The sequence below is a fragment of the Rana temporaria genome, chromosome 4 (assembly GCF_905171775.1).
Source record: "Rana temporaria chromosome 4, aRanTem1.1, whole genome shotgun sequence".
Classification (NCBI taxonomy): Eukaryota; Metazoa; Chordata; class Amphibia; order Anura; family Ranidae; genus Rana; species Rana temporaria.
In genome coordinates this window covers 148,289,057-148,302,033 of record NC_053492.1, presented here as the reverse complement: position 1 = coordinate 148,302,033, position 12,977 = coordinate 148,289,057, and the positions used below count along the sequence as shown (strand labels likewise).

The window sequence follows — 12,977 nt, the reverse complement described above, 5'->3', positions numbered from 1 at the left end:
TCAGTGATTTTGAGTTGATTACATTATTGAATAATTTTTATTATAATTATATTATTATTTGTTATAATTATTTATAATTATTTATTATAATTATTTATTATATTATAATTTATAATTTTGTTTTAAAAAAAAAATCATACCCGGGATGCCTACAAGACTCTTGCTTGGTCAGATTTAAGTGAGTTATTTCAAAAAATTACAGGCCTACAGTATAAAACGCCAATTTCCTTGCAAAATAATTGTACCGCTTTTGGTACGTAATTCCAGACAGAATCATACCGCCAGGGAGGTTAATACACTCTAGCACAATGTCTGCCAGCCCCACTCCCAACCCCCTTCCTGCAATGTCAAGCTGTCCTCTTTTACTAATACCAAACACCCCACTGTTGCTATGTCAGTCAGCCGCCCTCATCACTATCATCCAAACTTCTTGCTGCGATGTAAGCAAGCCACCTTCTTTTAGCATTTACAGTCCACACACCCTGCTTTCTCTGAAACTCCTATCTCCTACAATTTCAGTCATCTCCCCCTTCCTGCTGTTATACAACCTCCCCTCTTGCAATGTTAGCCAATGTTAGCCCTGCACCATCACTTAACTAACATCACCTCCTCCTGCAATGTCAGTCTGGCTGCCCTTTTCGCACTACTCACAGAAACAACACGTTTCTTCTCTAAGCACCCACTGTGCCTGCAGCTCCTCTTTCTTCACCACTTAACACACCTACACTCCCATGTCAACGCCCACTGCACCTCCTCTTTCAGCATCCATTGTACCTGCACTACCCCTTTTCTCAACAGGAATAAACTACTGCAGCCTACCTTCTCTCAGCAACCACTGTGCCTCAGCATTCACTGTGCCTACTATGTCTGCACCCCTCCCTTTCTCCCCATTCTGCAAGCCAACACCCTACCCCCCCATTCTCTTACCACTCTCCGCACCTACACCCTCCTTCTCTCACAACAATTGATGCATGCATTCCTCCTTCACCCCTGCACCTGTACCCATACTTACCAACTGATAGGAGAGGGACACTGCAGCTGGCCCTGATCCTAAGATACAGCTGGGGACACAGCCAATCACAAGAACGAGAAAGCTAAAAGCAGTACTGTCCTGGCAAATCTGGGACAAAATGTGCTGGCTATTGTCTTATAGATAATACAGTCAAATACTAATTTCAAGAAAAAATTGTTTCTTCTCTCCCTCATAAACCGTAGCCTAACCACGCCGTTTACATACTGTTCTACAGCTCCAACATTTTGGGCTATTGTTTCCCAGATAATATACTGTAATCTTTATTTCAAGATTAAACTCACTCATCTCTTCTCATCTTTTTAAATTGTAGCCTAACCAAGCTGGTTACATACTGTTCTGCAACTCTAAAATTGTATTGGTCTAAGTCTCACCAAAAATGTTCATGATGCAACCAGACTTTGTTCTCCCTCCTAAACTGTGGCTTAACCAATACTGCCCACTGGGCTCTTGTCTCGTAGATAATACACTCATTTTTATTGCAAAATAAAACCTGTCCTGTATTTGTAGCCTATTTAAATGCTCACATTTTGTTCTGACACTGTACAATGTCTACCAAAGCATATTTAAAGTCTATATTTTGCATATTTTTAGAATATTTGGGGATGTGGAGATGGCAGAGGGTGCTCAGAATGTGAAGTTATGTTTTTTAAAGTGTTTTCTGCACTCTCTTGCAATAGATAGATAGATAGATAGATAGATACGATGGGCCAGATTCACAAAAGAGATACGATGGAGTATCTCAGATACACCATCGTATCTCGGATTTTTACTGGTCCTATCTATGCACCTGATTCATAGAATCAGATACGCATAGATAGGGCTGAGATCCGACAGTGTCACACTGTGTTACACTGTCGGATCTTTTTTTTGATTTAAAAATGGCGCCGGGGGCGTTCCCGCTGATTTACACTGAATAATATGTAAATCAGCGAGATACACGAAATTCACGAACGTACGCGGACCCGACGCGGTGTTCTTACGTCGTTTCCGTAGCGCGGTACCCGTCGTATACTTACCCCTGCTAAAAGCAGGGGTAAGTATTGTTAAGTATGGCCGTCGTTCCCGCGTCGATTTTGAAATTCCCTACGTCGTTTGCGTACGCCGATTCACGAACACGCGCGTCGCAAGTCCCGCTCACGTCGCAACCACTGACGTCCTATTGACGTCAGTGGGAGCAATGCACGCCGGGAAATTCCCCGGACGACGCATGCGTATTTAAATCGGCGCGGGAGCGCGCCTGATTTAAATATGACACTCCCCTAGCCGCGGAATTTGAATTCCGCTGGGGGAGTTAGGATCCGCCGTCGCAAGTTTGGAGGTAAGTGTGTTGTGAATTTGACACTTTCCTCACAAACTTGCGAGGGCGGATCTTAAAACACATAGGTTACACGGATCTAAAGATCCGCTAACCTTTGTGAATCTGGCCCCATAGGTATATATTTAACCTTTTGATCCCCCTTATCCTCAGAGATAATTGGATCTTCCTATCATTATTATTGTGGTATTTATCAGTTTAGGAGAAGTGACATTTTCCTTTGGCGCTGTGTGGTGTAACCCAATAGGCCTTTTTTACACCCTCTTTTTCTATCTATCTATCTATATATATATATATATATATATATATATATATATATATATGCACACCGTATTTATCTGCATATAACACGCACAGGCGTATAACACGCACCTACATTTTTAGAGGGAAATTTCAGGAAAAATACTTTTTTAACTAAACAACTTTGAATTAAAATAAGGGTCAGTGCCCATCTGCAGCCTAATCAATTCCCATCTGCAGCATACCTCACCAATGCAGCCTGATCAATGCCCGTCTCATCATGCAGCCTTATCAATGCCCATCTCATTTTGCAGCCTTATCAACAGCAATCTCATCATGCAGCCTTATCAATGCCCATCTCATCATGCAGCCTTATCAACGCCCATCTCATCATGCAGCCTTATCAACGCCCATCTCATCATGCAGCCTTATCAACGCCCATCTCATCATGCAGCCTTATCAATGCCCATCTCATCATGCAGCCTTATCAATGCTCATCTCATCATGCAGCCTTATCAACGCCCATCTCATCATGCAGCCTTATGAATGCCCATCTCATCATGCAGCCTTATCAATGCTCATCTCATCATGCAGCCTTATCAATGCCCCTTTTTAGCCTCAATGCAATCTCACCATCAATGCAGCCTGAACAGTGCATGAAATCACAGAGCCATCATCTCCTGTTCGGCTCTCACTCGGCACTGGCAGTGACACAGACACATACAGTCCTGCCTCCGCCATCAGCATTGGACCAGCTCCTGTAATAGACAGAACACTGGTCCAATGCCAGTGGCAGAGGCGGGACTGTGTGTGTGACGTGAGAGCCGAACAGGAGATGATGGCTCGTGACTTCCGGCTGTTAGGCTCTCACTTCGCAGTCACACACACACAGTCCCGCCTCTGCCATCGGCATTGGACCAGCTCCTGTGATAGACAGAACACTGGGCCAATGCCAGTGGCAGAGGCGGGACAGTGTGTGTGACGTGAAAGCCGAGTGATAGCCGAACAGAAGATGACAGCTCGTGAATTCTGGCTGTGTTCGTCCCCCTTCTTACCTTCCAAGGTACACTATTGGCGTATAACACGCACCCGCGATTTGCCCCCTATTTTCAGGGGGAAAAAGTGCACGTGATACGCCGATAAATTTTTTTTTTTTTTTTTTAATAATATGGTCTTTTAGATCTTAGATCAAAAAAATGGGAAAACTCAGATTTATAACAGTACAACACAGGGATAGGGATTTCAAATAGCCCCGTTAAAGCAACTTAAATGACTTTAATATGTCATATGTGCTCAGTCATGAATGGAAACAGGTCTGGCTTGATAACGGACATAACGGACATTCTGTTTCCCTGTAATCCTGAAATCACAGACCCAGGCAGTAAACACATGATGAAACAAGCAATCATGTAAATAATCAACTTTGGGATTAATGTTAGAGTTCTTCTTTAGTGAATATTACTATGACCGCTAAATCACTGCTAACTGAAGAAGAAGTAGGAAAGTCCTCACAATAGAGATATCCGATATCTTCAGCTAGGCTGGCGGTGGTGTACTTGATGTCCTGTCTGCCAGGATGAGCAAAGTGTATTTAAAGGTACCCTGGCAGGCAAAAGTAATGTGCTGTATATTGGCAGTATCCTAACAAGCAAGACGAATACTATGACCGCTCAATAGGGTGCAAGTGTTTCTACAGGTGTAGGCACAGGTAATGCAATGTGGTCAGCCTGCAGTGTCTTTAAAGTGGGCAAGTGCTGCTCACCAATCCTGCAAACAAGGGATCAAGCAAAATGTCCTGACAGACAGGTTCTTCAGGTGGCCCAACTGACTACTTTGCAACGGGAATGCCTCACGTCCTCAGGAATGCCGGTAGATGCACCTGGGATCCCTCTCTGGTGGGATGTCTGTCACTGACCGTCTGTTTGAGCTGCGGCAGGAACAGCACACCGACACCTGGAGCTGTGACAGGGTAATTGTCCCAATGAATTGTTTATCAAATCTCCAGTCTATGAAGCAGAGACTGTGCTTGAAGTGCTGTGTACCCAGCTTTTAAGCTGAGATTCTAACAGTTGTGTTCACACTGCACAAAGGGGATTAAGCAACGAATGTTCCCCGATCGCATCCAACTCCCCATCCTGACATTATCTGTTGTAGCGCCGGGCTCCTGGAAGGAGCAGGTGAGTCGTGGAACCACCAAGCAAGGGAGTGGTGGGGGGGCAGCACTCCTGAGCAAAGTAAATGTGATTGGACAACTGCACAACCACCCACAGCACTTTTGCAGAATATCTCTGGGCTGGCTGCACAACGACAAAACAAGCTCACAGCCCCCTCTGTAGCTGTGAGCTAGTTTCAATCTGTTTACATTTTGGATGTACAATATATGTCCAAACTGATAAACTAAATATAGGATTGATATACTTAATGTTTGCCCTCTAATCTGTATTAATTGGCATGGTATGGCAGTGTCTAGTGCCCTGTGATATTTTTGACAAGTGTCTGCCTTTTCACCTTAAAAATAGACAACATTTTACAAGATATTTGAATGAGATTCACCAAACTCTTGGCGGATCAAACACAAGCATATTCATTAATGACTACCATTGATCAAATGGGCAAAAACCTATAGTAGATAATGCTTGTAATGCTTAGGATGTGGCATAATCATTTACATGTGTCGTCTATGTGTTAATTTGCATTTGTATTGTATGCTCAGGGTGACGGGGTGCCTTTCATTTTTATTAATTATATTTTACATTTCAGCATATGCTTAATTATGTTTTATTACTATCACAAAGGAGGCCAACAAGCCTCATCTACTCTTTATAGAGATATCAGGGGTCTATTAGACCCCTGGTGTCTATCCTGCCCTCTGCTCCAGTCAATGAAGCAAAGACTGTGCTTGATCTGCTGTGTACACAGTTGTGCTGTGGGTTTTAAAACCAGAATTCTAACAGTTGTAAATCTGCTCAGAGTGCTTCCGAGTTCATAATGTGCAAAGAAGATTGGGCAATAGATGTTCCTCAATCTCATCTCACTTGCATATGTAGCAGGCAAACATTAAAAAAAAATGAATATTTTTATACTGAGGAATGTGACTACCGTTTATACTCGAGTATAAGCCAAGTTTTTCAGCCCTTTTTTTTTTTACTAAAAATGACCCCCTCGGCTTATACTCGAGTCAGTACCTGCCAGTCCATCGCCGCCTGCCCTCACATTGCCCATTGCAGAATCTGATTTCTGTACCCGAGTCTGTGACATATTCAGACGGCGGCCGTGCAGTTTTAAAAACTCGCGCTCGTCCTTGTGCTGTTCCTTGATAGGCAGAACACTCGGTTTCCCAGCAAACACTGTGTTCAGTGTTCCGCCTATCACAATCGCCCTCTCGTCTATCACGAGCGAGAGGGCGATCGTGATAGGTGGAACACTAAACACAGTGTTTGCTGGGAAACCGAGTGTTCCGCCTGTGTTCAGTGTTCCGATTATCATGATCGCCCTCTCGTTCGTGATAGACAAGAGGACGAGAGGGTGATCGTGATAGGCGGAACACAGTGTTTGCTGGGAAACTGAGTGTTCTGCCTATCACGGAACAGCACAAAGAGGAACGTGAGTTTTTAAAACTGCACGGCTGCCGTCTATGTCACAGACTCGGGTACACAGATCGGATTCTGCAATGGGCACGGTAAGGTCAGGCTGCAATGGGCACAGTGAGGTCAGGCTGCAAATGGGCACAGTGAGGTCAGGCTGCAAATGGGCACAGTGAGGTCAGGCTGCAAATGGGCACTGCTGCAATTGGGCATTGCTGACCCTCTTTTCCGCTTACAGTAGCTGCTGCATTCTCACCCTCGGCTTATATTCGAGTCAATACGTTTTCCCATTTTTTTTGTGGTAAAATTAGGTCCTCGGCTTATACTCGGGTCGGCTTATACTCGAGTATATACGGTATATAGAAAAGAGAGCCACTAATAGAAGTGTTTTCCTATAACTTTTCAAAAGATGACTATTAATGTCAAACAATGAGTTAATTCAATAAGAAATAAACCATAATGGCAGGGCTCAATCTGTGGTGATTTTTACGTGGTGCTTTTTGCTGGCTATAGTAAATTCATCAAAACAATTTAACAATGAATACATTTATAAAGCATATAGTTACTGGAAATCACATATATTCAAATAGACAAATATCAAAGTAAACAAGGAAGTTGCTCAAAACAGCTTAAGCCCAGGTTCACTGGGCTGCGGGAATGAAGCCGTGCGAGTTGACGGAATTGCCGGCGATTGCCGGAAAATACCGCCGATTTGACATGCAATTTGACATGTCAAATCGCATGTCAAATCACACCAGTGTGAACCAGGGCTAAATCACAAATATATATTTTGTATTTCCTAATGAAGACACCACTTAAAAACAGACTAAAAAATAAAATAGACATATTACCAAAAAACATAATTTACTGCAGCATAATCTACCCAAATTTGCTAAACAATTTATACCATCAGGAAATATGTTCAAGAAGAAGATTTGGACATATTCAACAGGAAGTTTTGCTGTAGTTAAAGATCATGTTGGTGATTTTATGCAAGTCCAAAGACAGACATGTGGTTTGTGTTTTTCCTGTGAGCTTTACTGGCTTAAAAGAGTATCTCACAGCCTCACTGGGTTTTTGGTGGCATGCGGCATCCTTCCTGGCATCTAGCTGTTTTTTGCCCACGTTTCCTGGTGTATATTAGTTTTGACCTCAGTACCCTTGCTAATGCAATAGGTTCCATGTCTCTACATCCCCTCACATCTAGCATTTTTTTTTGTATCACTACTCCCTGGCTTGTAGTGTGCCACAACCTACTACTGGTAAGAGTGTTATATAATGTTTGAGATCTGGAAAATGGGAAGAGCACAGCCAGCATACTGACTCACGGATTTGCCTCTACTACTGGGCTGCTCTGCCTGTGAAGCTTCTAGCACAGAAAAGAGTTTTGGAAATCTTTCTGGAGCTCTGTGCTGCAGGTCTGCCAGGTGGCAGAAGTGGACATCCGCCAAAGCAGAATGAAAATTAAAAAAAATAATAATACGGTTGCAGCGTCAGCACTCAACAACAGATGCCAGGCACATGCCCTTGGGTGGCTGCTGCCAGTGACACCCCTGAACCTAAGCAAGCATACAGATAAGGAATTCTGACTTTATCCAACCTTACTGATCTGCATACATACATCTTTCAGATCAGTGATTTAGAAAGTACTGAATTAGTTGGATCAGCATAACTACTAGGATTTTTAGAAGGTGGTCAGCAGTTGCGACCCAAATATTTCTTTCTTCACCAGGATATTTGAGCAACTATTGGAACAACACAGAATCTACTGCACTATTCACAATTTTCAGAACTCAAACATAACAACAAATACCATAGACGGGTAAACAGGGTGAATCGTGTTTATCAGTTCTGACATTTTAAGGACCAATTGGCAAACTATTGTTAAAAAAACATGGAAAGCTGGGTACTGCCAGAGGGACAAATGCCCACAAATATAGAACATACAATATTACAGGCCTTAGGGAAGTCGCACATAGTGTTGCGGAACAGTATGTTTTTCATGTGCAGTCTCAGTGACAGCATATACATGACTACATTTCCTTTACAATCAGCTTGCAAACAGAAACACTCAATTTGACCTAGTTCAATTTAAAAGCTTTTTAAAGGGAGTTTTAGCTGTGAATAATAAAAATTGGTCAATGGTTCATTGAGGCTCTCCTGTCGCTTGACAATTTTTATCAAACTCAGGCTAAAAAATAAGAGACTGCAGATGTTTACAACAGTGCAAAATTGTCCAGTAGCAGAACAGTTTTAATGAGAAAGACCAAAATGTACTAAAGACTAACGGCAAAGGCAGGTGTTTTACTACACGAATGAAGAAACTGCAGATAGTAAAGTTGTAAAAATGCCCAGCAGCAGCACAGTTTTAATCACAGAGAATATGCCTAACCATTCTTTACCTAGCAAATAATTATTATTATGGGGGGTTGGGGGGTGTGGTGAATGCAAATGATAAAATGTGAGGTGGAAATAGTGCTCACTGTTCCTGTGCTTTTTTTTTTCTTCAAATAATGCAGTGGCTGCCGCTTGCTGCAAAAGAAAAGCAGGTCAACAAGTAGGTGGTAGGTAAAAAGTGAATGCTGCACTTTGAGGACCCCAGAGTAAACAAAAGAACAATAAAATTACAAAAATGTAACCTTCCCCCTCCCCCCTCAAAAAAAAAAGGATAACTTCAAAATACAGCTCCCATTAGACAGAGCCCATTTTTAGTTGATACAAAAATGGCTACTGCCCTCATATCAACCACAAAACTAAAATCAAAGTAAAAAAATCCCCCAGCAATAGGAACAAAAAAAGCAAAGCAACAAAACACAATGGATTGTCCAAAAAGTAACACTCAGAAGTAACTGAAACTGACCCTAATCTCTCCCTATGCAGTTTGTCAGCTTCCCTATTCTCTTCCTACAGCAGCTATATAATACACTTAATTGCTCGAAACCCCCCTTTTTAAGAGGAGAGATTTATCCAAAAGCCCTCTTATTGGCTATCCTCAACATGTAAATCATGTTTTTTGGGCCATGCATTGCATTCTGCTTAAAAAAAAGAAAAAGAAATTTTGAATCTATGGCCGTGACAAATTTGAACCTTATCTATAGTGAGAAGGAACCACAGCCACTAATAATACACTTCCAAACTGAGAAAAAAAGGCTGCATGTATACTGACCCAAAATAGTCGCCCAAATTAAACAAAGAAAATCAGTTTTTTAACTGGTTAAATTTGAGGGATATTTATTATAGCAAAAATTAAAAAATATTGTTTCTTTTTAAATTGTCGCTCCTTTTTTGTTTATAGCGCAAAAAATAAAAACTGCAGAAGCAGTGGCGGTCCGTCTATAGAGGGCGCTGGAGCGCCGCCCCCTCTGGCTCCACACCGCCACTGAAATAACATACATTCATGCATTACATGAATGTATGTTATTGTTGCCAGCTGCCGCTGGTCTATCCAGATGGCCGGACCTTGAGCGCCGACCACCTGAATAACGGCAGCTGGTTGGCTGTGCGGAAGTGCCTATCAGAGCCAGCGGCCCTTGTCTCCCGGATGCTTATCCTCGGAACGTATGGGGGGTGCGTTCCTTGCATAAGACTGACGGCCGTCTCAGCCAATCAGGTTCACCGATTCTGGTTATCGGTAACCTGATTGGCTGAAGCTTCACCAAGCCAGGAAAAGACATCGAGGGACGTGGAAGGAGAAAGGTAAGTGCATTTTACAGACACAGCGGCGACAATGGGCACAGAGGCGACAAAGGGCACAGTGGCATCAATGGGCATAGTGGTGACAATGGGCACAGTGGCAACAATTAAAGGGCACAGTGACATGCACAGTGGCAACAATGGGCACAGTGGTGACAAAGGGCACAGTGGCGTCAAAGGGCATAGTGCTGACAATGGGCACAGTGGCAACAATTAATGGGCACAGTGACATGCACAGTGGCAACAATGGGCACAGTGGTGACAATTGGCACAGTGGTGACAATTGAGGGGCACAGTAGTTGCGTTTGATGGCATGGCACAGTGACTGCATTTGATGGCATGGCACAGTGGTGACAATTGATGGCACAGTGACTGTGTTTGATGGCATGGCACAGTGGCTGCGTTTGATGGCATGGCACAGTGGTGCGAATTGATGGCATAGTGACTGCAATTGATGGCATGGCACAGTGGTGATAATTGATGGCACAGTGGCTGTGTTTGATGGCATGGCACAGTGGCTGTGTTTGATGGCATGGCACAGTGACTGTGTTTGATGGCATGGCACAGTGGTGCGAATTGATGGCATAGTGACTGCATTTGATGGCATGGCACAGTGGTCATAATTGATGGCACAGTGGCTGCGTTTAATGGCATGGCACAGTGGTGACAATTGATGGCACAGTGGCTGCGTTTGATGGCATGGCACAGTGGTGACAATTGATGGCACAGTGGCTGCATTTGATGGCATGGCACAGTGGTGACAATTGATGGCACAATGGCTGCATTTGATGGGCACAGTGAGGCTGCAATTTTTTTGGGCTGTGTTTGATGGCATGGCACAGTGGTGACAATTGATGGCACAGTGGCTGCATTTGATGGGCACAGTGAAGCTGCAATTTTTTTCTTTTTTTCATTTGCGCCCCCCAAAAATTTTGAGCACCAGCCGTCACTGTGCAGAAGTGATCAAATACCATCAAAGAAAGCTCTATTTATGGGAAAAAGGGACGCAAATTTTGTTTGGGTACAGCATTGCATGACTGTGCAATTGTCAGTTAAAGCGACGCAGTGCCAAATCTTAAAAAGTGCTCTAGTCAGGGGGTAAAATCTTCCGGGGCTGAATTGGTTAAAATTGGTTACATTATCACACATTGGTAAAATAATTTACAAGAAAAATAAAATATTTACAAGCCAATCTCTACAAAAAAATGTAATTCTATACAGTGCAATCAAATGTTTTCTCTGATGTGAGTGAACATACTGTAGATATGCCATTTTCTGTATAAAAAAAAAGACCCTGCAATACTGTATTTTACTGCAAAACTCATTCAGCAGTAGAGGGTAGAGGCGTTATTATGGAGCATATGTCATCTTTCAGTGTAGTCTGCTGTTAGTAAGGAAGTTGATATTACAGAAGTGTAGAGGTCAGCAACAGACATGGGAAAGGCATTCTTCATTCAGCTCTATGGAAGACCGTGGGTTGCTCCTTTTTGACTTTTTTTCTGTATAAAACGCCCCAACACAGAAAACAGTGTATTTATATACATACCGGTACTTGTGCACATCTGTACAATTTGACATTCAGGCTTCTTGTCGTTGGGCTTTTCCAAAACGATTTTTTCTTCAATAAATCAGACTAATAGTTCAAGGGAAATTTCAAGACCTCCTCTGAGACATTACTAAGCCTCAAATAGTTCTTTGCATCCCTTGGAGACGTGAAAGCCAGTCCACCAAGTATCTACTTCAGCAGGTACGTAGTAACAACATTTAATACTGTGCTTTCCTATTTTCATTTGATGCATGCAAAAAGCTGTACAATTGATAATAACATTTTGTATACTGGCTTTTATTTTTCTATTATGTAAGCATGGTGCAATTTGTTTTCAAAATGTTTTATACTGGAAGATAACCTACTGTAATATTAATTAAAGCACAAGTCATAATTTATAAGAGAATGCCAACTTTAAAACTAAAGAGAGGTGAAATCTTTGTGTAGTTGTTATGATCAGCTCTGCGCCTGCACCAGGCAGTAAGGAACGAAGCACCAAAATACAGCCTATGCTTTTATTTTTAGGTTAGGTGAGAGAGAGAGAGAGAGAGAGAGAGAGAGAGAGAGAGAGAGAGAGAGACTTGTAAAGCGCAACACATGCGAACTGAATCGCCTCTGGGCGAGTAGTAAGTTAATGAAACTACAGGCACAGTTTTAATGTTTTTTTTTTGGGGTTTTAAAAAGCCAAAGGGGTAGATCCACACAGAAATTACGCCGGCGTATCTATTGATACGCCGGCGTAATTTCAAAATTCCCGCGTCGTATCTTTGTTTTGAATCCCCAAAACAAGATACAACGGCATCTCGGCTAGATCCGACAGGCGTACGTCTTTGTACGCCGTCGGATCTAAGGTGCAATTTTTCGGCGGCCGCTAGGTGGTGTTCCCGTCGTAATCCGCATTGAGTATGCAAATGAGCTATTTCCGACGATCCACGAACGTACGACCGGCCGTCGCATTTTTTTACGTAGTTTCCGTTCGTATAGTTAAAGCTGCTATATGGTGGCGTACTCAATGTTAAGTATGGCCGTCGTTCCCGCCTCGCATTTTGAATTTTTTACGTCGTTTGCGTAAGTCGTCCGTGAATGGGGCTACCCGCCAAATTTAAATTCCGCGCCCTTACGCCGCGAGAGATACCCTACGGCGCGAATTCGTTGAGGATTCAAACCAACAAAAAGTAAGTTACAGCGGCGTAGCGTATCTTAGATACGCTGCGCCCGGCGCAGATGTCTGTGGATCTACCCCAAGGTATTCATGCAACTGATGATAGTACTGTTGTATCACTTTAATTTCCATAACCACTTCATCAAAAGCAGGCAAATCCCGAAGTTTTTGAGTTGCAAAACACAGAAAGCTGTCAGGAAGCAGGAATTATAAGTACTTATAGTTTACCACGGAACAGATGTTACCAGCATCTTATGCTTCATCCTTTATTTACACATTACTAACCAATTTATCCAAAATGTAATAACCTTTTAAAATGTTTACAGTAAGAGATTCAAAATGTATCTTTTCAGCCAAGTCTTCTTTGGATGCTGTATTTTAGAGTAATACAAAAAAGGCAAAGT

General features: G+C 42.7%; 1 protein-coding gene across 3 annotated transcripts in view; it reads left to right on the top strand.

Annotated features, from left to right (window-relative positions):
• P2RY14 (purinergic receptor P2Y14) overlaps positions 1 to 12,977 on the top strand; it is a 64,335-nt gene that overhangs the window by 35,380 nt on the left and 15,978 nt on the right. The window contains exon 1 of one of the 3 annotated variants that reach the window (XM_040349176.1): positions 11,070 to 11,612. The exons of the other annotated variants lie outside the window; for them this stretch is intronic. The gene's annotated coding sequence lies outside the window, so the exon portion shown is untranslated. Of the gene's footprint in view, positions 1 to 11,069; positions 11,613 to 12,977 lie in introns of those variants that run through there. 3 annotated transcript variants of the gene reach the window in all.